General features: G+C 46.7%; 1 long non-coding RNA gene across 1 annotated transcript in view; it reads left to right on the forward strand.

The window, feature by feature from the left end:
- LOC144770396 (uncharacterized) overlaps positions 1-25295 on the forward strand; it is a 157345-nt gene that overhangs the window by 33868 nt on the left and 98182 nt on the right. Inside the window, exon 2 of the long non-coding RNA XR_013598882.1 lies at positions 8015-8793. This is a non-coding gene — a long non-coding RNA (uncharacterized LOC144770396). The remainder of the gene's footprint in view (positions 1-8014; positions 8794-25295) is intronic.

A 25295-nucleotide genomic window follows, 5' to 3' on the forward strand; every position in this document is an offset into this window, starting at 1 on the left:
CTCTCAATTTAATAGCATTGCCCTTCATGGGATGGTGTAAGATGTTTCCTTTGATAATATTGTTGCAGTTATAGCAGGGTTGTGATCCTTTGTACGTGTCTGAAAATTTGTCACTTTTGGGATGAGTTAATAGTTCTTTAAGGTTGGGTCCACGAGTGTAAGAAAAGATGGGTGGTTGTTCAAATAGACCTTGGAAATCTGGTTCTCTGCTAAGAAGTTGCCAATGTTTAATGATGATTTTGATATTTGGTGCTGAGTGTAGAATATTTAGAAACCACAATCATGCGTTTGCTCTCAGTTTTAAGATGGTACAATATTCTCAACAAGTGCTCCTTGGATCTCATCCTTCTAATCATAGAAGAGCTATCTAAAACCCTAGAGGAACTCAACTCAGAGATTGATACCATCAAAAGTGAACTGACAAACTCTATGGAAACAACGGATTACTCTAAAATGTTGGAAGATCTTAACAATCAACTCGACAAATACACCCAGGACATTCAGGAACGCAAAATACGGAAATACAAGAGAGACACCATAGATTACAAGCTCGGCGAGATGTACACTTGGGCAGAAGTGTACGCCCGCCGACGCCAACCTAAAGCATACAATCCTTATTCTGCCACTGACACCTCTTCCTCTGATAGTGAAACACGCACTCAGAAACAATCATCACAACCTGCACCTACTCTTGAAACGAGCACCACTACAGAGACCGCGGTCTCTTTTTTAGAAGTTGGCCCAGAAGGGCAGGAAGACCCAGGCGGGGTAAAAACAGTAGAAAAAACAAAAGAATTAGAGAGAAAAGACAGGAAGGGAAAGAAGAAATAACAGAATTCAACAACTTGGTGATAAATATTTCCTCTTATGAACTTTCAAACCTTGAGTTAAGAACTTTACAAAAAGGCCAATCATTTGTACCGACGACCAGTTCCAACACCTTGGAACTAGAAATCAGTCTCTTCAAATTAATGCGCAACATTCGACTACGACACTACTTCGAGAACTTGATACCGGTCACTACTCAACAGATGAGATCCTGTTGGGCTTGCGCCAGCGGAGTACATTCATGGAAAGACATGGCTTGGTAGTTCGGACTGGACTGTTCCCATGAGGCACAGGGTCAGAGCTGATTTGCATATAGCCAGTGTCTAACCCAGGGTGGTGTGGAGTGCAAAAAAACGATGGATTTAGGCCCAGATCTTTGTACTGGGGTGAATGTATGACATTGTTCTACATTCTGTCCATCAACTGTGTTTTTTGCAATTTTCACCCCGAGTGGGCTGGGTATGCTCAGACGTGAGTCCCAGGCTCTCCACACCACTGGAGTCAAGCTATCCAGGCTGATGAAGGCTGATAGCCAGAAACCGGTCCTTGGATGCTTGATTCCGGTCTGGGAAAGACATGGCTTGGTAGTTTGGACTGGACTGTTCCCATGAGGCACAGGGTCAGAGCTGATTTGCATATAGCCAGTTTCTAACCCAGGGTGGTGTGGAGTGCAGAAAAACGATGGATTTAGGCCCAGATCTTTGTACTGGGGTGAATGTATGACATTGTTCTACATTCTGTCCATCAACTGTGTTTTTTGCAATTTTTACCCGGAGTGGGCTGGGTATGCTCAGACGTGAGTCCCAGGCTCTCCACACCACTGGAGTCAAGCTATCCAGGCTGATGAAGGCTGATAGCCAGAAACCGGTCCTTGGATGCTTGATTCCGGTCTGGGAAAGACATGGCTTGGTAGTTCGGACTGGACTGTTCCCATGAGGCACAGGGTCAGAGCTGATTTGCATATAGCCAGTGTCTAACCCAGGGTGGTGTGGAGTGCAAAAAAACGATGGATTTAGGCCCAGATCTTTGTACTGGGGTGAATGTATGACATTGTTCTACATTCTGTCCATCAACTGTGTTTTTTGCAATTTTCACCCCGAGTGGGCTGGGTATGCTCAGACGTGAGTCCCAGGCTCTCCACACCACTGGAGTCAAGCTATCCAGGCTGATGAAGGCTGATAGCCAGAAACCGGTCCTTGGATGCTTGATTCCGGTCTGGGAAAGACATGGCTTGGTAGTTCGGACTGGACTGTTCCCATGAGGCACAGGGTCAGAGCTGATTTGCATATAGCCAGTGTCTAACCCAGGGTGGTGTGGAGTGCAAAAAAACGATGGATTTAGGCCCAGATCTTTGTACTGGGGTGAATGTATGACATTGTTCTACATTCTGTCCATCAACTGTGTTTTTTGCAATTTTCACCCCGAGTGGGCTGGGTATGCTCAGACGTGAGTCCCAGGCTCTCCACACCACTGGAGTCAAGCTATCCAGGCTGATGAAGGCTGATAGCCAGAAACCGGTCCTTGGATGCTTGATTCCGGTCTGGGAAAGACATGGCTTGGTAGTTCGGACTGGACTGTTCCCATGAGGCACAGGGTCAGAGCTGATTTGCATATAGCCAGTGTCTAACCCAGGGTGGTGTGGAGTGCAAAAAAACGATGGATTTAGGCCCAGATCTTTGTACTGGGGTGAATGTATGACATTGTTCTACATTCTGTCCTGTCCATCAACTGTGTTTTTTGCAATTTTCACCCCGAGTGGGCTGGGTATGCTCAGACGTGAGTCCCAGGCTCTCCACACCACTGGAGTCAAGCTATCCAGGCTGATGAAGGCTGATAGCCAGAAACCGGTACTTGGATGCTTGATTCCGGTCTGGGAAAGACATGGCTTGGTAGTTCGGACTGGACTGTTCCCATGAGGCACAGGGTCAGAGCTGATTTGCATATAGCCAGTGTCTAACCCAGGGTGGTGTGGAGTGCAAAAAAACGATGGATTTAGGCCCAGATCTTTGTACTGGGGTGAATGTATGACATTGTTCTACATTCTGTCCATCAACTGTGTTTTTTGCAATTTTCCCCCCGAGTGGGCTGGGTATGCTCAGACGTGAGTCCCAGGCTCTCCACACCACTGGAGTCAAGCTATCCAGGCTGATGAAGGCTGATAGCCAGAAACCGGTCCTTGGATGCTTGATTCCGGTCTGGGAAAGACATGGCTTGGTAGTTCGGACTGGACTGTTCCCATGAGGCACAGGGTCAGAGCTGATTTGCATATAGCCAGTGTCTAACCCAGGGTGGTGTGGAGTGCAAAAAAACGATGGATTTAGGCCCAGATCTTTGTACTGGGGTGAATGTATGACATTGTTCTACATTCTGTCCATCAACTGTGTTTTTTGCAAGCCACAAAATCATCGACACATTTGAGAATCTATTTAAACAGGATATCACATCTTTGAACTTTCGACCTAAATTTAAACACAACAATCTTACCATGAAAGAACGGAGTGTATTACAAAAATTAGCAGAACACTCGGACATCACTTGCCAGAACGCCGACAAGGGCGGCGCACTGGTTATCATGGACAGGACATTCTATGAACTCCAATTCTCCAACCATGTCACTGACAGTAACACTTACGCACCGTTAGCATATGATCCAACCAATGAGTTTAAAGGCCACCTTGAAACCATTCTTCAGAAAGCCATTGAATCTAACATCATCACGGAGAAAACTAAAAGGTTTTTAACACAAACTAATCCTAGAACCCCTTCGTTGTACATGCTACCCAAGGTTCATAAAGACCTTCAAAACCCTCCTTTCAGACCCATTGTGTCCACCAGGGGCAGCATCCACGAACCTGTAGGCAAATTGTTGGACAAACATTTACAACCTTTAGTCACTGCCACTCCGACCTACCTTCGTGACACTACAGACTTTTTGAAAAAACTGGATGACTCATTGCTGGACACGAACACAGAACACTGGCTGTGTACTGTTGACGTTAAGGCGTTATATACATCCATTCCACACGATTTGGGGATAGAAGCCATAGAATCAGCCATACTACACTAGGACATCAAAACTGAACTACAACCTTTTCTCATGGAACTGCTTGGATTCACTTTGTATCAAAGTTACTTCAAGTGGCAAGACATGTGCTACCTTCAGCTCAGCTCAGCGGAACTTCAATGGGCAATTGTGCTACCCCGGTCTATGCCAACCTTTTTATGCACCATTTCGAACAACAGAACATTCTCAACCAGCCACTCTGGAAACAGCATGGGAAACTTTTTCTAAGATACATTGACGATATTTTTATGCTTTGGTCTGGACCTCAGCTCAAACTACTAGAATTTTTGCATTTATTAAACACCATTAATGATCGCATTCAATTTACCTGGACATATGATCAAAACACCATTAACTTTTTGGATGTACAAGTCCTGCTGACAGACAACAAATTCAGAACTACCCTTTATCGAAAGGAAACTGACCGTAACAACACCCTTCATTATTCTAGTTTTCACCGACCTAGCCTGAAGAACAATCGTCCTTTGTCTCAACTCATGAGGGTAAAAAGAATCATATCCGACTCCACAGATTGTAACACCCACATGGCAACCATGTGCCAAAGATTTCAAGATCGAGGTTATCCTGAGGAAGTTCTTACTACGGCCAAAGACAAATGTGATCATTTGAACAGAGAACAGTTGCTTTCACCAAACATTAAAACTGAGAGCAAACACATGATTGTGGTTTCTAAATATTCTACACTCAGCACCAAATATCGCAAAATCATCATGAAACATTGGCAACTTCTTAGCAGAGAACCAGATTTCCAAGGTCTATTTGAACAACCACCCATCTTTTCTTACACTCGTGGACCCAACCTTAAAGAACTATTAACTCATCCCAAAAGTGACAAATTTTCAGACACGTACAAAGGATCACAACCCTGCTATAACTGCAGTAACTGCAACAATATTATCAAAGGAAACATCTTACACCATCCCATGAAGGGCAATGCTATTAAATTGAGAGTCAATGCTGCATGCAACACTAACAATGTTATCTATCTACTGAAGTGCCCCTGTGGCCTTTGTTATGTCGGTCACACAGAACGCAAAATCAGAACAAGAATTCTTGAGCATAAGAGCAACATTCGGACTAGTAACATGAAATCCACCATAGCTGCACATTTTTCAGAAAACAGACACAATGTTGCACAATTGAAATTTACCGTACTCGAAAACGTACAACCAACTGAAACCATGAACATGAAAGACAAGCTACTCCAAAGAGAGAACTTTTGGATCAGATACTTGTGCACGATGCAACCCACAGGGTTAAATGATAGAATGGAATTTCTTTGCTACTTATAATTTGCATATGTAACAGTACTTTTGCTCATTAACCATCATGTCTTTTGTCTCCCTCACACATGTATTACTTCATTACCATTGACTGTCAATCATTCATTGTATCACATTTTTTCATTGATCTTCTGTGTTGTCATTATTCAGCTTCCATTATAACGTGCACGCTATACACATACACTTCACTCGTTCACTTTTACTACTACAATATGGCCGCCAACTTTTTCGACGATCAGTCCCTTGTTTATTTTCACCGCTGAGTAACATTATACGTTTACTCAAGCCCAACACTCACACCGATGCACGCTTTCTGGCACGCGAACCGCGGCTCGTGATTAACCTCCGAAAATGCTTTCCGTAAGTACGAATGCTGCTAACACGCTTACGATCCTCTTTGATTACACCTGGTTTTTGGATTTGGTGAATCAATACGTTTCAAGATTATCCCGGTGCACTATTTTTCAATATGCCGTATATCACGATTTTTCCTATTTGTTTTATTTAAACACTCGCGGCTATCACACTTTTACCCTGCACTTTACTACCTGCATGTGACGTTTTTTGATTTTGTAACACGAAACCGGTTCATCTACACGCTTTTTAAAGTTAATTTCACCCTGATCCCTCACGATCACCAAGAATGTCTGATAGATATGATACTAACGAGCACCATTGACATGATGTAATTTGTGGAGATACACCCACACTCAGTCCGTTTATTGGTTTCTTTTTTTTGACTTATCCCCTGAAGAAGGGCTTATGGACAGCCCGAAATGCATAGGGATACACTCATAAGCATTTTGGATTTATCTTTGGCATCGATTTCTTGAAAATGAACTTTTGAAATTTACAATCATTGATGAAATAAAATTAATGATGGACTAACAACAACGTTTTGTTCCTATCAACTTTCTATACCCTGGTTGGGTATCCATAACGCTGTGCGTAGGGGGACAATTCCTATCAGGATTTGCTTGTGTGATTCTTCTTCCAAACGCCCTGTGGTTCAGAGAGCGAAGCCCCAGCAGCACGCGACAGCTTTACAAGTTTTCAACCTTTGTTGGTGCGTGTCTTACCCCTATTCTAATAAAGAATAACTCTCATTCGATAGTAAAAACCTGTTTTGGACAAAAGCAGAATTTTTAACACATAATTTTAATTCAGTGTGTTATATAGTTTATTTAATTATTGTGGATGATTGCTTGTGTTCTCATCATCCTCCGAAAGCACCTCCAATAAATTTAAATTCATATCTTCACTCCTTCTTATTGGATTTTGATATCGTTTTTCTTATTACATTCTCTCTGTTTAGAAACGTATTGATGGATTTGTATTGTGTTTTGGCTCATTTTCTGTTTTAATGTTGCTAAATACTTGACACATTTTCCTAAGTTAAGCATTTCTTCTCTTTGCTATAGCTACTAGGGGTTGATACTAGGTTTAAATGAATGAATCTGCATGTTGGACCTTACAGGTTTTTGTGACTTACTACTTGGGTAGGACTCACATCTTCTCCAACTAATAACTAGAGGTGGGTGGAATATTCAGGTTGGCTGCAGCATTGGTGGAATTTTGGCAACTCTGGGTTACTCTTGTTCCATCCAAATTCCGACTGTCACCGCATGGTGGAATTTTTTCTCGCTCGTGGCCCCAAATGGTAAGTTGGTGAAATTGATTTGCCGTCCAGGCGCTAGGAGGACACCTGCTGAAATTTTCTTATGCGAGCATGCAACCATTCGCATTGAGAAAGCTGCTGCTCAAGAAGAAAATACTACTTGAGCGGCAGCAAAATCAACTTGAGTACCTGCACCCTCTGCACTATCTGCAGCAAATCACAGCGCGTGCAGAGCAACAAACCTGTTTCCGCCGACAGACTTTACTCCGCTGAGTTTTTATATTTCTCTGTCGAATTCTGCAATGTCGTATTCTGCGAGTTCCGCCCACCGCTACTAATAACCAAAATGTTTACAGAACATGTAAAATCTGACAGTACAATACACCATAGGTAATAATAATTAGTTGTTACCTATTTCTGAAACCTTTCTGCAAGCTGAAGCCTGAGTTTCAAATCCTAACAGGGCTAACCTAACATTGATTATGGAAAGGTCATGGAATGAGTTACATTAACTAGGGCAGTATACGCATCTGTTGAATTTTTTATGCGTGGCTGTAGTGCTGGTTTTTAATGTTCATACAAGGTACTATCTCAATATTACATGCAATATATCACATGACAATAGTATTGCACTCACAATATCAAACTGACCACTACATTGCGGGATAAGAAATTGGGTGTAGAGTTAAGAATAGTAAATCATACTTACCCTGTGATGTAGTGTTTAGGTTGAGGTCATGGATATATTATAGATCAATTTTATTTTACTTTGACCTCATACAGTGACAAACAAACCTATATATCTGTTATCCCCTTTAATGCAGGTCTCTAAAACACCAGCTAGATCAAGGCTCGTAAAAACGTGCGAATGACTGAAAATCCTAACAGATGTGAATGTGATTCAGTATTGAGAAGCAAGAGACTCAGAAACAACTAACTTACCTGTCTGCATGTGCGTAAATACACACAGTTCCTTTACCATATACCGAGAATTGCATTACACTACCAAGGCATTAAAAACTGTATATGAATTATAATATATTTAATTTGAGTAGAGTACATACTCTTCTTTTAATGTACAATTATATAAGATCTATATATACACTTCAGTGGATGTATACTTTTTTGTTTATTGATAAATTGCTTGCTGCCAAATTATGAATTTATGGCTGACCATCTTACACTCTTCGATCATAACAGAGCAGAACAGTGGGTAAATGGAAGCGGAAACGACCCGAATTATAGAAAATAGAGACAAGAAGTAGAACTCGCCACAAACAAAATATAACCGAATAGAAACAGAATCCAGGCCTGATATACCCAGAGAGACAAGAACATGGTAAATCTAACCCAGAAATACACAACAGAACAAAGCAAATACCAGTATAGTCCGCAGCAATGTTGTCAGAAACCCTGGCAAATATATGATACAAAACCGAATCAAAAGAATTGAAGACGAACACACCTGAATCAGAACTTAAACAGAGGCAAAACCGAGCTAAATCAGAATTGCACAGACCCAATGCAATATATAACCATAAGAGAATTGGAAGAGCTGCAGCCAAAGCAAGAAACAGGTGTAACGAAACCAGAAAAAACGATACAGAATAAAAGTGACCGCAGACACACGAGAGTGAAAACGGAAGTAAACTAGTGCCACACTGGTAATACACAAGATGCAGACAAGAACCTCAACAGGAACAGAACATATTCAATAAAGTCGCAGTGGCAACAGAGCTAGAGACAGCAGAACCTGCTGCCGAGGAAGAAAGGAGACAAAACTAAAACAAAAAATAGTCTACAAAACACAGAAGTGTCACCGTGGAGGCAGTACTTAATACCCCACCCAGCAAAAACGCAAATCAGTTGCAGGAGAACATAGTTGCACTGGAACATCTATGACGTTGGAGGAGGACAGTTTTGTAATATAGACAGTAAGGAATCCGAGTCGAGCCGAGCCAAAAGTGAAAAGTGAGCAGGTATTCGTGATTATGCAAATATTGCCTTGTTCTCACTTATACATACTGGTATTTATGTGGGTCAGCCATATCTGGGTAGCAGAGTAACTGTACATCAATGTATACACTTCAGTTTATGAAATTTTATAAAAAGTTCAAGAAATAATGCTTTTAAGGCAAAAATGTGGTTTGCCGGTATGACTTTTTTTGACGGGAGCATGCACTTTCAGAATAAACGTCTTGCGATATACCTGCAGGAGACTGTTTTGTGCAAAAAATGACCTTTCGTGCGATCTTCTGCACAAAAAAGCCTGTTGCCTGAAAAAGTTATACAAAATTGCTTAAATGAAAGTAATGTTACATTTTGGAATTGCACAGATTTCGTAAATAATCAACATTTCTCCCATACGTATTATTCACAAACGTTTCACACATGTTTACAATTGTAGGCACCTGGAGATTAAGTATTTTTTCCCAGAATCAATCAATCCACATTGAAGTGAAGGAGCTCGGATTGTAACCTCCGTTCTCAGATTCTAAAGTCAACTGTTAATTCACTAGATCATATTGCCTTCCATGGTTTATGCCACTGAGTATTATGCCAGAATTATTATACCAGAATCACTATTTCATCATGATTTAAGTTAATTGGTATGATCATATAATATTTATGGTGTTTTTGATTGCCCCTATGCATCCTTATTTAAGACCATATGTATTTGCCATCTATGTATATATACTATTATTCATAACCTTCTCTTCCATCTTCCTCTACCCATCCTTACACTGAGTCATTCTATCCCAAATACCTTCTAGAAAAAGACTCCATACCCTAACATTTGTTCTTCACTCATTCTTTTCTTTTAACCCTCATGCTCCCATAATCCCTCCACTTCTCTCGCAGCAATTGTGCAGTTTCTGATTTTGTCCTATTTTGTTGACCAGGACCCGTCTCTTAGGTAAGGCAATTAATTTTTCTGTCTTTACATATATTTTTATGTACCTGGCAGTTTGTTACATGTTTCTTTGAGTTGCCTATCCTTTTGAGAGCGTAAGGAATTTCTATGGGGTAGAGTTTATTGAAAGACGACTGACTGTCCAGTGATGGATCAGCTGAGTGGGCATTCTACCCTCTTCCCGTTTTTCACCCTGATAAAGGCTTAGCTGTGTGTAATGTCCCAGACAGGGATTTGAGAGTAAGTTTCTCTCCATACCCAATGTTAATTCTTTATGGCCAGCATGAGAACCTCATCCAGGACCCAGTGCATTGTAAAATAGAAACTGGTTTGAAGTGCTCATTCTCGTTAATGAACTATTCTCTGCATGCAGGTTCTTATGTCTTCATAAGACATTCAGGACATTTTTGACAATATGGAGAAAGGAGAATATTTTCTTGTTTTCTGGCATCCATGGAAATTGAGACAACTTTCCTCAGATATACCCCACTTCATGGTCTTTGGTATGTTGCCCCGGACTGTTATTGCTTCATGGTGTTACCTCTGCATAAAATCATATAGGCTAAAAGCTGTTTTCCCTTTCTGGGCAATGTTCACCATTACCCTCTTGTTCCTTTTCCTCGTCACAGTCTTTAGAATTTAGCCTAATCCATTTCTTTTAGCAAGTTTTTTTTAATTACATTTCTCACGAACCCCTCCTACAAAAAGACTAGCCCTCTCCCTGAGCTTCCTGTTGTTTTGTCATGCATGATGATGCCTAACCAGTCTTAAGGTAAGTGAGAGAGTTCTAATGATTGCTGAATGTTTTTGGACATTGATGTACCTGGGTGGTTTGTCACCACTTCCACACTGTAAAAGCACAATGGTAGGCGGTACCTTTTATCATCGATACCTGTATTCTATGATGTTGCCCATCAGTCACCATGCAGTGCAGGACGGTCATGCAATTAATCACTCCTCCTAAAAATAGCATTTCTGCCTTCCTGTGAGGAAGCTAGAACAAGGAGCGTGCATACAAATGTGTTCACTTTTGGACTGCAGCAGTAAGCTTCAGATGGATGAATCTCTGGTGGGCTGAATTAATATCAGCAACCAACAAAGAGTTCATGGTAAGAGATGATATTTTGAAACGTCTTTGCTGCAAATTACTTTATGGCATAGTTTTCTTTGGTGATAAATTGTGACTGGGAAGTGCCCAGAGAAAAAGAACAATTTGCCTCCTAGGTCTTTTCTGGATTCCGAGGAAGGGAGGCATAGGTTCCACAACAATCATTCCAAGAGGCGGCACAGATATAACTCTTATTCTACAAGCCATAGTTTTCACAGTAGGGAGAGATTCTCAATCTATTTTAGCCACAATCCTGGGAAACTTTTTACTATCATCAATGACCACTGACCTGTTAATCCCTTCGCTGCTAGGACTTTTCCCCCTTGTGCTAAGCCTTTTTTGGCTATTTGGGGTAGTTTGCGCTAAGGGCCCCTTAACCTTTTGTCCACATAAGGTATCCACACCACATTTGCGTCCTTTTCTTCCATCATCATGGGGATTTTTAAAGTACCCAGGGTTTTGTGATTCCCCTGGAGGGGATCCAGAAATTAGCCAAAGTACATCTAAATGTTGTAGTTTTGGGGAAAAAAGTGCTGCAGAAGAAAGCGTCTGTTTTTTTTCCCTCCAAATGTTATCAACAAAGAGTTTGCGATGCTGAAATCAGCATGTTCTCAGCTTTCAGAGACAGACCGACTTTTGTAGAAAACCACATTTTTTTCCCCAGTTTTGGCATTTTACTGGGACATTACCTTTTGTGCTATCAACCTTCTTCTAGTTAGTCGTAGAAATGCTATGAAAGCAATAATGTCTCCTGAGCCAGTGTCCTGTGCAGCCTGGTTGGAGGAGAGGCTCTGGGAGCCACGGGAGACTCCGGTGTGGCCCCCCTGCTTGGCACGCCGACAAGACTGGGTCCTGTTGCTCTGGGGCCTAGTTGCCTGACTTCGCTGCCGGACCTACTGCGAGGGAGTACCGGGCTCCAGACCCCGAGGATCTGGGGCTGGCCCGCTGAGATGCCCGCCCCGGAGTGCAGCTGGTGAGGAGGTAGGTCCCCCGGCGGAGCCTGAGCTGCGGAGGGCCTCTGTAACGAAGGAAGAGGTTGCTGCCCGGAAGACAGCGCAACCTGGGATCAACAGACTGAGGCACGGAGGAGCGGCAGTAGCGGCCTGATTGTTAACCCGCATGAAGGCTGGTTCCGGCGACCTTGCCTTTTGAGGCTCCGGTGATGGGAGCGCGGCTCCTGGAGGTCCAGGCGGTCTGCCCCAATAAGAGAAAGGGGCCTGTACTGCTGGGTTTCCCTGGGGCAGACTTTTTGCCCGAGATGCGAGGCTGATGCGTGGCCCAGTGCGAGAGACTCTGAGGGTTCGTCTGCAGCCATGGCTTGGTGTCCCTCTTTCTCGCTCCACTCCCAGTAGCTCTGTTGATCGTCTGCCTAAATTGGTGCCTGAAGGCGATACCATGTGGGACAGGGCCCGCGGCTGCGGCAATCGGAGCGCAGGCCTGAGCTGCGTAGGGCCTGGCTGAACCACAGCTGCAAGTATCTTCTAGGGGCATCCCCTGGGGCCCACTGGGTGTCTGCTGTCTGATGCCGGGGCCCCGTGCCTTCTGGGCTAACTTCACCTGCACAGGAGGAGCCAAAGACTTGAACTTGTGGTGTCTCTGGCCCGAGGTTGGTCGGCAGGTGTTGGGTCTGAGCGCTAGGCCAACTCTGACGGGGGCCCCCCTTGAAAACGCTGCTGGGTGCCTGGTCTCGGTCTCCCCAGGGACCTGTTAAAAGAGCAGAGGGGGTGACAAGTGATTCCCTCCTGGCTACAGCGTGGCCTTTCGAGACAACCCCGCGGCTCGTCCTGCCGCTTGCCTGAATAAAGGCGTTTGTGCCGTAGCTCGATATACCTGATACCCAGACATTACTGCCAGCGTGAGATTTTATGTGACTGCAACCTGGTTTGTGGGTGGTGCTGGCCTGCACCTTTAGGTTGGTGTGTCCTGACAATGTCGAGCACCCTGCTGGGCGACCTTGAGAGGGCGGTGTTTGATGGTCGTTCTGGTTTAGGGGTGCCTACTGAGATATGTAACAATCTCTCATCCCACCTTTGCTCCTGCCCCCCCCCCACCCCCCCCCCCACCCACTCCCTAAATGGCTACAGCAAGAGCAAAAAAAGACCACAACCTCAGGGACATGTTATTAAAACCCACGGGAGGCCTGAAGGGGACACAGCTGCGCAGACACCGGAAGGGCCTTCTGATTCTGTGGCCATGGATGAGTTGATCACCTGCCCTTACCTGGAACCGCTGTTCGCTTCCCTACGGGAGGATCTTTATTCTTTCAGGAAGGAAGTCACCCAGAAGTTGAAAGAGACACTGCGAGACCTGGACGGATTGGGCGTGAGGTTCTCCATGCTTGAAGATCACAAAGCGAGCAGAGAAGAGGAATTTGAACAACTCCAACAGGAGATTGTACACCTCAGGGACCAAAACATGGATCTTCAAGCCCACACATAAGATTTAGAGAGCAGGTCTGGCGGGAATAACATTTGGATCCAGGGTGTTCCATCTGGTTCTGAGGTTGCAGACATCGCTTCCTAAGTCCAGGACCTCTTCCGGGCCATCCTGGAGAAGGGCCCAGAGCTAATTATCCGACTAGACAGAAAACACAGAGTAGGTCCCAGGCGCCTGTCTAAAGCCCCTCCCCCGGATATTCTCACCTGTGTCCGTGACTTCCCCGTAAAGGAGTGTATTTTCCAGGGGGCCAGGAATAAACACCCTCTGCAATACCAAAGTTTCCATCTGGTCCTCTAACAAGACCTACTGGCATCCAAGAATTCTGCCCATTACCTCGCACCTTCGTGCAGCAGGGGTGTGCTACTCCTGGGGGCATCCCTTTCATACTATCTTTAAACACGCAGGAAAAACTGCATCAAATCTGATCCTTGGAGGAGGCTCGTCGCATTCTCGACTTGGGGGACGACTCTTCCGCAACCACCCGTGATGGTGGAGAGGGGCCGTGTGAGTCATGTGACCACCTGGGGGGTGTGGGGGGGCCAGGGCCTCTCCAGCTGGTTCCCAATCGGACCTGGACACTGGAGCCAGAGAGAAACAGGCAGTCATAGACTCCCTGAGTGGAGCTGCCTCGAGACCTGCTTTTCCCTAGCTGGGGGTCCCCCATCCTGATGTTCTGTCCTCGCTTGACTGCTCGCTGCCTCTTCCCCTCCTCCCCAGCCCACTTTGACATTACGCAGGATTATTGGCGGTTGGGTCCGGGTGGGGAGTGGGAGCCGCATCCACAGCCCCTCTACCGAAAACATGGACACTCCAGAAATGGACTTTAACTTTTTTAATTCTAGTTTTGCATTTTTTTTTATTGTTTGTTGGGGTTCCGGGTGGTTTTGAATTTTCATGGTTTTATGGACCTGGTAAAAGCTGTTGTAAGCCTGGGGCCTCCACATTCTTTGTCATAATCTGCTTCATTTGTATTTCAAATATAACCCTCTACCTACATAAGAATATCCTGGGAGTTTGTCTATCCAACAAGCCCTAATGACAGACCGACTAAAAATCCTCACTTTAAACGTCAAGGGTCTCAATCCCCCCGGAAGAGGACTTCTATCCTGTCCTACCTAGAACACTCTGGGGCTCATGTGTGCCTATTACAGGAGACCCACCTTCTTCCCAGGGATGAACACAGACTCCGCTCCAAACACTTTCCACAGCAACTCTTTTCCTCCCTCCCATTAAGTCAGCGGGTGGCTATTATAATTTCCAGAGACTTCAAAGGAAGGGTATTAGCCAAAACGGGTGAAATCCGAGGCAGACTTTTGGCGTACTCATTACAAATTGGCACAGATACAATCACAATAGCCTCCGTTTACGCACCCAATGAAAGACAAGAGGCCTTTCTGAAACAAGCAGTAACGGAGGTTGTGGGAGCCTCAGACCGTCTGGTTTTGGTAGGGAGCCTCAGACCGTTTGGTTATGGTAGGGGAAGACTTAAATCTTGTCCTTGATATCGCCATGGGCCGATCGGCACAAGGACAGGGGTAGACAGGCGTGCTTCCTGGGGAGGGCCTGTCTTGGTTCCATACTTGGGGGGGGGGGGCTCACTAATCTTTGGAGGACCACACACCCGCAGACCCAAGACTTTACATAGTACTCATACGCTCAGAAAACATACGACATGCTAGATGACTTCCTGTGAAGCCGCGACCTGGTTCCCTGGTGCACAAGGTCACTATTGAACCCAGATCCCTGTCAGACCATGATTCAGTTGCAATTCAAGTAGATATTCCCAAACACCGCCCAATCCCTCAAACTTGGCGCTTACGAGACAGTCTTTTGCAACATCCTGGAAATGTGGATCAAATCACTCAAACAATCAGGGGTTATTTGGCTATTAACGATACCCCAGATACGTCAGTCTCCATTTTGTGGGACAATTTGAAGGCTGTGGTCAGAGGCGAGTTTATTGCTATATCGGCGACGGAAAACTATTAACTTGGGGATAAAAGGGATACCATTTCTAAACAAGTTGAGCTTGAGCACATACATAAACACACTAGAGCCCCCAGGTGTGGAGGCAGTTGGAAGCAGCCAGAACTCCAATAACTGGAATTGATACTTTTACATCCTGACTAGAAGGAAGAGTCCCTACTTGGATAGGGTGCAAATCATTGCCGACTAGCGACCCCCATTTCTAATGTTGGTGGTCAGCAGTGGACTTGTGTTTGTACTTTGACACAGAGTGATCAGTGTGCACTACTGCTGAGTGCAGACTATTCCACGACCACATACTCTTTTTGACGTTTTAGTCCTATTTATTTTAGAATCAATCATTTTTATGGTGTGGTATCTTGGAGGTGTATACACAGCTCGGCTGCCTACATCAGTGTGCCGGCAGAGCCTAATATGAGCAGGGAAACACAGTGTTCAGGTCTACAACCCGGAGGGCGACTCACAGTAAATTCAAGCATGAATTATGGCGTAGCACACTCAGCAATGCCTACCACTTTTAAATAACAAATAAAACAATTAAACAGCCCCGCCCACCCCCACCCACCCCACCACCCATTTTCCGCATCAGTTCCAGTACGCGCATACATGACCTCTCGCCAACCGGCTACAGCATTGGTATTTTACCATTAATCCCCACTCTTGGATGACGCAGGTGGTTCCAGTGGAATGAGCTGTAGAATACGCAAGTATTTAAGGCAAACCACTTCTCTCATATCCTTGGTGAGAATCTGTAGGTAAGGGGCCCATAATTTCGCAAACTCGCTGCCTTTCCCTTCTACACTGAGTGAGAGTCTCTCCATAGCCAAGAGCTGCCACAGACGATGAATCCAGTCCATTTGCTCAGGTAAGGTCAAAGATCCCCAGCGCGCTAAAATAACCTGTCACACAGCAAGTAATGCCATCGTGATCTGTCTACCTCTCAACGATTTCATTGGGAAGGACCTAGGGTGGGGAAGACCCAGCAATGTATATTCAGGGGCTCGGTGCAACGTAATCTGAAAGGCAGCGTCCATGTCATCAATAACCGCTGACTAGTAACACACTCATTTCGGGCAGTGCCAGAGTAGATGAACTAAGGTACCCGTTAAGCCACACCCCCTCAAGCAGAGGTCTGTCTTGGACTTATCCCAGCAATGAACGTGCTCCGGTGTGCAATACCAATATGTTACCACCTTATAGGCGGATTCCGCCCCTGTTGTGTTATATGCAGTGTGATGTGCTCGGTATAGTATATGCTCCCATTCCTTAAACGATAAGGGTCTCCCCAGCTCAGTCTCCCACCGCACTTGCGCTTTTGTACGCTGCCCCTCCGGGCATGCAGTAATCATTGCATACAATTCAGATATGAGTTTGTGATCATCTTTTTTACATACCAGCCATTTTTCAAAGGGAGTCAGAGGCCGGGACAGTTGGGCAAAATTTGCGGTGTGTGTAACCCAATGTGCGACTTGTTGGTAATAGAATGCATCTGAAGCCGCTAAGTCATAGTCCGTACGTAATTGAGTAAAAGAGATTAACCCATCCGTATCAAAAAGGGAGCCCACCCTTTTGCAACCCTCTTCCCTCCAACCGTGAAAAACTGGAGACTCTTGCCCAGGCTGTAAGTCTGGGTTGTCTACGATGGGGGACATGGGTGAGAGAAATGTGGTCCAGCCCTTCGCCACTGCCAACCGATCCCAAACCCTGAGCGTTGATGAAGTAACCGGCGACGAGTATAGCCCCCATGCTCTATGTTTGCCCAGAAGCCACAGCTCCGGCCAAATGTTCGCCCCGGCCATGTTCCATTCAACAAGGTAGCGCAGGCACGCTGCTTGATAATAAGCTCCCACCAGCGGAAAGCCTTACCCTCCCTGTGTTTTCGTGGAAGAAATGTGTGGAAGCGAGAGATGCGGCTTCCTATCTTCCCATACAAACTTGTTGAGCAGCGCTTGCAGTTTCTTGATTGTGCCCGGCGGCGGGGATAAGGGTAGCATTTGGAAGATATAAAGGATGCGTGGAAGCACCGTCATTTTTACCGCCGCTATTCTCCCGAACCATGCCTAATTGAGACGTGACCAGGCGTCCAGTGCCTTGGTCGTTTGTTCCAATAATAAAGAGTAATTGAGGGAGACCGTTTTCTCAATGGTTGAGGTTAGACCAAGGCCCAGATAGGTGATGGTTGTGGGGGCCCAGTGAAATGCAAAATCTTACTGCAAGTCCAGAACCTCACTCGCAGGGACTAAGATATTGAGGATCTATGACTTAGCGAAATTGACCTTGAACCCTGCAACGTTCCCAAAGGCTGTAAGTTCTTTGGTCAGGGACTGCAGAGTGAGCCAGGGTTGGGTAAGGGAAAGTATTATATCGTCGGCGTACATGCTGATTTTATGTACGTCCGCCCCAAATTTGAAAATTACAATGTCAGGATTCGACCGAATCCGCTGGGCGAACGGTTCCATATAGAGCGCAAACAAAAGCTTTGGATTGGGGACAACCCTGGCGCGTTCCCCGAGTAATAGAGAAGAAAGCCGACCTACAAGCATTAGCCCGCACTGAGGCCCTAGGGGAAGCGTATAGACAACGAACCCAACGGATAAAGTTGCCTCCGAAGCCATATTTACGCAGTGTCACGAACAAATATCCCCAGTCCGCACGGTCAAAGGCCTTCTCCGCATCTATTGAAAGCAGGACGGCCTGTGTTCTCGAGCGGTGTATGAGGTCGATGAGGTGCAACAGTCTCTTATAATTGTCTCCCCCCCTGTCTAGTAGGTATAAAACCCAACTGGTCTGGGTCTACTATGTCGACCATAAGGGGGTTAAGGTGCGACGCTAAGGTGACCGCGAATAACTTTGCATCGATGTTAAGAAGTGAAATGAGCCCACAATCTCTGGAATCTTTTCCGGGTTTTAGGATAACAGAAATCGATGCTTCCGACATCATGGGCATCACTGCCCCCGAATCAAGGAAAGAGTTGAAAAGCCGCGTTAAAAAGGAAGCCAGCTCCACACAAAATGTTTTGTAGAAAACGGCCAGGAAGCCATCCAGCCCTGGTGATTTAGCTATTTTTAACCGCGAGATAGCCGATATTACCTCCTCAATGCGGATGGGAGAGTCCAGGCTATCAGCTGTATGTTTGGGTATGGGAGAAATATTGCAGGAGTCCAAGTACGCGTCAGGGTCGTGTAAGGGGGCATCCCCATCTGCATAAAGGCGTCGGTAAAAGTTGCCGAAGGATTCAACAATGCGGTCATCTGTGGCGCATTCAGTCCTATCATGATATCGGACAGATTGAATTGCGGACATCTGAGTTTTTGCCCGTAGTCTATGTGCTAGCATTTTCCCACATTTATCACTGCTAAGGTAAAATTTGTGCCTCAACCTCAGAAGAGCATGCTTCGCCCTGTCTAGGTCCAAGTGCTGCAGCATCCGTCATCGGGTTTCTAAGTTTCGCCAAACCCTCGGCTCTCCCATCTGTTTATGTACTGTCTCCAGTTCTCCCACCTCCCTTTCCAACTCTGCACGCTTCTCCCTATGCAGAGCCGAGAAGGATGCTGCAACAGCGATTAACTCACCCCGCTTTACCAACTTCAAAGCCTCCCACACCGTCGCAAGAGGGGTAGATCCCTGGTCATTGTCCGCGAAGTATTGTACTATAGTATCCCATATCCGTTTGATCACCTCTTCAGAATGGAGGAGGGATTCACGGAGTCTCCAACCTGGGGGGGGGGGCTGAGCACGAACACTGCGCCGGCAAGAGCACCGAGATGAGGGCATGGTCCGAGAGAGAGCGGGAGTGATCTCTGCTGAGTGTAAGCTAGCCATAAGAGAAGTGGAGGCTAAAAAGTGATCAAGTTGTGCGTATGTTTTGTGTGCCGCAGAGAAGTATGTGTAGTTGCACTCGTTTGGGTGTTGCGATCGCCACACATTGCGTAGTCCACAGTCCTGCAACCACTCTCTCCCGGCCTGTGAAAGTGCCCCTGTTTGGTGTACTCTCTGTCCCGACCTTTCCAGGACCGGCTCCATTACCACATTTAAGTCACCTCCAACCATAATCGCAGCATCAGGAGAGGCCAGCACCTCGGTCAGGGCAGAGCGGAGAAAAAGGTTCTTGGCGTTCATTAGGTGCGTATAGGGACCCTAGCGTAAGGTGGGCGTCCCCACACTGTATCCTGGGTTGGTTAGTGTAGTGCTTTGGGAGGGATTAGTCCCAAGTTATGGATGGGAGTCAGCGGAGATTACCCTTGTCTTACTAGGGGACAATGAGATTGTCCAGAGGACTCTTGTGCCTTGCAACACTAAGAAATACAGGCAGTGGGTGACCATCAGTGGATGGTGGATGGAGGCTCTGAGAGGTACTGGAGTCAGTGGGACATCTGCCCTGATGTCAATTGGTGTCTGAGGAGCAGGTAGTCCACAATGTACTTCACAATGTAGTTGCAGCAGAAAACTCTGATCACCTGTGTAAGATGGCGCAGGACCCCTTGTACTGGGGGGAATGGGCTCGGGTAGCTTGAGAGTAGTTGTGAGTCCAACCATGCCTGTTAATTGTCTGCTTGGCAGTGAACTAGAAATTCCCTTTGCGTCTCATATGGGGATGTAGGGTCTGTCTGAGTGGGGGGTGTGACCACTTGGTCAATGGCAGCCAGTAGGGGACAACTCAAGACCTGGCTGTTCGAGCAGTAGCGGACCCCCTCCCCCAAGCGCCCTGAGACCCTTCCGGGTGAGTAGTGCGCTATACAAGTGCTATGATTGATTGATTGATAGGGGTGATCAAGAGGAGCTGAAGCCTGAAAACAGTGGCTCAGGTGCCTGCCAGAAAGAGAAAGAGCAGGGGGCACAGGAAACCCGCCCTTTAGTTCCCACGATCCGGGAGGAGGCTAACCTTGAGGGGGATTCCCCAAAACCTAAAGGGGAAGCATTTTGCCGAACTGGAGACATTCCTGAGCTGACCCATTGGAAGCAGGAAGGGAGTCCTACCAGGGAGGAGTTCTGCAAGGAGCAGATGGAATGCCCTACTCTTGTTGGTTTGAAGCAGCAGGTGGAAAATCATGTACCTGGTGATTAGTCTGGATCACAATGGATCTACTGGGAGAAGGGTCTCCTGTACAGTGAGCCTAAGGTTGCTGAGCCAGGGTCAGCCTGTGTGCTGGTGGTACCACTGCGCTTCTGAGCCTTCCTACTAGGTCTGGGTCTTGATGGGCCCTTGGCAGGCCATTTGGGACAGGACAAGACCTTTGGCTTGTCACCTACATCTTTTGGCACCAAATGTGGAGGCACTCTGATGCACATTGTAGGACTTGCCAAATTTATCCGGCAAGTGGTAACAGTGGGAGGAAAGGTAAGGCTCTTCTCCAACCTTTTCATCTGATAAGCACTCCCTTTGAATGCGTGAGGATTGATATAGTGGGCCCCTGGACCCTAAGACCGCCTTAGGCAGCAGGTACATCTGGGCTTGGTGGACCATGGTACCCAGAGGCTATCCCTCTCAGAACAATGATGGCCCCTGTGGTGAGCCAGCGTTGATGGGGGTCCTTTCCTGCCTGGGCTTCCCCAGACAGGTGGTTCTCTTCCAGGGGATCCTCATCAATAGTCATAAGCATTAGAATATTCCCGCCCGACCCCGGAAACACTATATTATATGTGCCCCACATATATATACTCATATATATATATATATATATATATATATATATATATATATATAAAAACAAGCAATTGCAGCCAAAATAACCATAGAGCTGGATTATGCTGTAAAGAATTTCCACCATACATGAAACATATGCATTAGAAACATGAGAAACAACATCAAAGATTGCTTTGAAACTGTTTTAATGCTGAAAAAGCTGTAGAAATTCTTACTATATCCTGAAAGCATAGAAAGCTCCCAGGCTGCATTGCAAACACACAGTCTAAAAGACTGAAAAGCTAACCTGTAGCTGCATGCTACAAAAAACTGACACCGTGCCTTTAAGGCACTCATGACCCCCAGTATCCCATCATGCCTCAGGGGTGACAGTTGGGTCAGTTGTTCTTTCCGGCTCCTTCAGGAAGGATCCTGGATTCACAGCTCCACTATTTTTCTGATTTCTGACAGAAAATTCTCTCAGACTTCTACTTTTTTGACCCTACTTCGACGTTTTTCATCTTGTCAAGTAGGTTTTCTCTTGTTGGTAAGCTTTTTCTTTTGAAAATGCCTGCCCTTTTTGACAAATGCCCTTCTTGTGGCAAGAAGAAGGCCAAGACGGACAGCCATGAGGTATGCATCCTGTGCTTACCTGAAGACCATCACCCAAGGACCTGCCCTCACTGTGAGTCTCTGTCATCAAGAACTTTAAAAGACAGAGAGAGGATTCGTGTCTATGGGCTAGCCCATAGGTCTTCTAGAGGGAGGTCCCCAGCCAAGAAGAGCTCCAAGAGGTCCAGAGAACCTTCAAACCACCTGCAACCACTCTCTCCCGGCCTGTGAAAGTGCCCCTGTTTGGTGTACTCTCTGTCCCGACCTTTCCAGGACCGGCTCCATTACCACATTTAAGTCACCTCCAACCATAATCGCAGCATCAGGAGAGGCCAGCACCTCGGTCAGGGCAGAGCGGAGAAAAAGGTTCTTGGCGTTCATTAGGTGCGTATAGGGACCCTAGCGTAAGGTGGGCGTCCCCACACTGTATCCTGGGTTGGTTAGTGTAGTGCTTTGGGAGGGATTAGTCCCAAGTTATGGATGGGAGTCAGCGGAGATTACCCTTGTCTTACTAGGGGACAATGAGATTGTCCAGAGGACTCTTGTGCCTTGCAACACTAAGAAATACAGGCAGTGGGTGACCATCAGTGGATGGTGGATGGAGGCTCTGAGAGGTACTGGAGTCAGTGGGACATCTGCCCTGATGTCAATTGGTGTCTGAGGAGCAGGTAGTCCACAATGTACTTCACAATGTAGTTGCAGCAGAAAACTCTGATCACCTGTGTAAGATGGCGCAGGACCCCTTGTACTGGGGGGAATGGGTTCGGGTAGCTTGAGAGTAGTTGTGAGTCCAACCATGCCTGTTAATTGTCTGCTTGGCAGTGAACTAGAAATTCCCTTTGCGTCTCATATGGGGATGTAGGGTCTGTCTGAGTGGGGGGTGTGACCACTTGGTCAATGGCAGCCAGTAGGGGACAACTCAAGACCTGGCTGTTCGAGCAGTAGCGGACCCCCTCCCCCAAGCGCCCTGAGACCCTTCCGGGTGAGTAGTGCGCTATACAAGTGCTATGATTGATTGATTGATAGGGGTGATCAAGAGGAGCTGAAGCCTGAAAACAGTGGCTCAGGTGCCTGCCAGAAAGAGAAAGAGCAGGGGGCACAGGAAACCCGCCCTTTAGTTCCCACGATCCGGGAGGAGGCTAACCTTGAGGGGGATTCCCCAAAACCTAAAGGGGAAGCATTTTGCCGAACTGGAGACATTCCTGAGCTGACCCATTGGAAGCAGGAAGGGAGTCCTACCAGGGAGGAGTTCTGCAAGGAGCAGATGGAATGCCCTACTCTTGTTGGTTTGAAGCAGCAGGTGGAAAATCATGTACCTGGTGATTAGTCTGGATCACAATGGATCTACTGGGAGAAGGGTCTCCTGTACAGTGAGCCTAAGGTTGCTGAGCCAGGGTCAGCCTGTGTGCTGGTGGTACCACTGCGCTTCTGAGCCTTCCTACTAGGTCTGGGTCTTGATGGGCCCTTGGCAGGCCATTTGGGACAGGACAAGACCTTTGGCTTGTCACCTACATCTTTTGGCACCAAATGTGGAGGCACTCTGATGCACATTGTAGGACTTGCCAAATTTATCCGGCAAGTGGTAACAGTGGGAGGAAAGGTAAGGCTCTTCTCCAACCTTTTCATCTGATAAGCACTCCCTTTGAATGCGTGAGGATTGATATAGTGGGCCCCTGGACCCTAAGACCGCCTTAGGCAGCAGGTACATCTGGGCTTGGTGGACCATGGTACCCAGAGGCTATCCCTCTCAGAACAATGATGGCCCCTGTGGTGAGCCAGCGTTGATGGGGGTCCTTTCCTGCCTGGGCTTCCCCAGACAGGTGGTTCTCTTCCAGGGGATCCTCATCAATAGTCATAAGCATTAGAATATTCCCGCCCGACCCCGGAAACACTATATTATATGTGCCCCACATATATATACTCATATATATATATATATATATATATATATATATATATATATATATAAAAAACAAGCAATTGCAGCCAAAATAACCATAGAGCTGGATTATGCTGTAAAGAATTTCCACCATACATGAAACATATGCATTAGAAACATGAGAAACAACATCAAAGATTGCTTTGAAACTGTTTTAATGCTGAAAAAGCTGTAGAAATTCTTACTATATCCTGAAAGCATAGAAAGCTCCCAGGCTGCATTGCAAACACACAGTCTAAAAGACTGAAAAGCTAACCTGTAGCTGCATGCTACAAAAAAGTGACACCGTGCCTTTAAGGCACTCATGACCCCAAGTATCCCATCATGCCTCAGGGGTGACAGTTGGGTCAGTTGTTCTTTCCGGCTCCTTCAGGAAAGATCCTGGATTCACAGCTCCACTATTTTTCTGATTTCTGACAGAAAATTCTCTCAGACTTCTACTTTTTTGACCCTACTTCGACGTTTTTCATCTTGTCAAGTAGGTTTTCTCTTGTTGGTAAGCTTTTTCTTTTGAAAATGCCTGCCCTTTTTGACAAATGCCCTTCTTGTGGCAAGAAGAAGGCCAAGACGGACAGCCATGAGGTATGCATCCTGTGCTTACCTGAAGACCATCACCCAAGGACCTGCCCTCACTGTGAGTCTCTGTCATCAAGAACTTTAAAAGACAGAGAGAGGATTCGTGTCTATGGGCTAGCCCATAGGTCTTCTAGAGGGAGGTCCCCAGCCAAGAAGAGCTCCAAGAGGTCCAGAGAACCTTCAAAGGGCGAGTCTTCTCGTCCTGCAGCTTCAGCGTCGGGCTCGGCGCTGAGAAAGGAGCAACCGGTGGGTCATTCGTCGAAAAAACGACATTTATCACCGTCGACGGCGGGCTCGCCGTCAAGAAGATCAGGTATGTCGTCGTCGAGATGTCAAGACCCTCCGCCATCATCAACTCGGCGTCGATCGGCGTCGAGAGATAAGACCCCTCCACCGTCGTCAACCAGGCGGCGACCGGCGTCGAGGGGCGTTACACCTCCGCCGTCGTCAAGCAGACGACGACAGGCGTCGAGGTGTGACCCCTCCGCCGCCGTCAAGCAGGCGACGTTCGGCGTCGAGGGGTAAGGAGCCTTCGTCGTCATCACGACGTTCGGCGTCGAGAGCTGGCTCACCTCCGTCGTCGCAGGCTAAGCGACCGGCTTCGAGAGCCCTGAGTCCTCTGCCGTCGAGAAGGACATCTTCGCCGTCGCGTCATCGTTCGGCGTCGAGGGCGACCAATACCCCTCCGCCGACGTCACGTAGACATTCGAAGTCAAAGACAACTCCGTCGTCGGCAACACCACGCGGGTCGACGTCGAGAGACCATTCCTCACGTTGGAGTCTTACGACGTCGAGATCGCCCAATCCACCGGCGCCAGAGAAACAGTTGCCGCCAAGGGAAAGGACTCCGTCGACGGTGGCGAAACACCGGTCGACGTCGAGGGATCATCATCATCGCTCGGAGTCGAGGCATGAACGATCCAGATTGACGTCGAGACACCTTGAACGAGGTTCCAGGGAGGTTTCTGTGATACTAGTGACTGAATCAGCCTCCCGTCATTCTTCTGGTTCTTCCAGGTCAAAATCCAGAAGTCCTTGCAGATCTAGAAATCCTTCCCGCAGACCTCCCAATGAGGTTGTGCAGTTGTCTCCCAGATGGAATAGGCCTCTGCACCATTGGCGAGACTCGGGGGCCACAAGACGGCTGCAGGAATATGTCAGCCCAGTGCACAGATCTCCACTGCAAAGACTGGTCGACGAAGTGGATAGACGCAGCCCTCCCAGGCGCAGAGAAAGATCGCCTGCGAGACCAGCTGCATCTCGTTCCCTTGCACGAGAAGAGC

This window comes from Lissotriton helveticus, chromosome 7, assembly GCF_964261635.1.
Source record: "Lissotriton helveticus chromosome 7, aLisHel1.1, whole genome shotgun sequence".
Taxonomy (NCBI): Eukaryota; Metazoa; Chordata; class Amphibia; order Caudata; family Salamandridae; genus Lissotriton; species Lissotriton helveticus.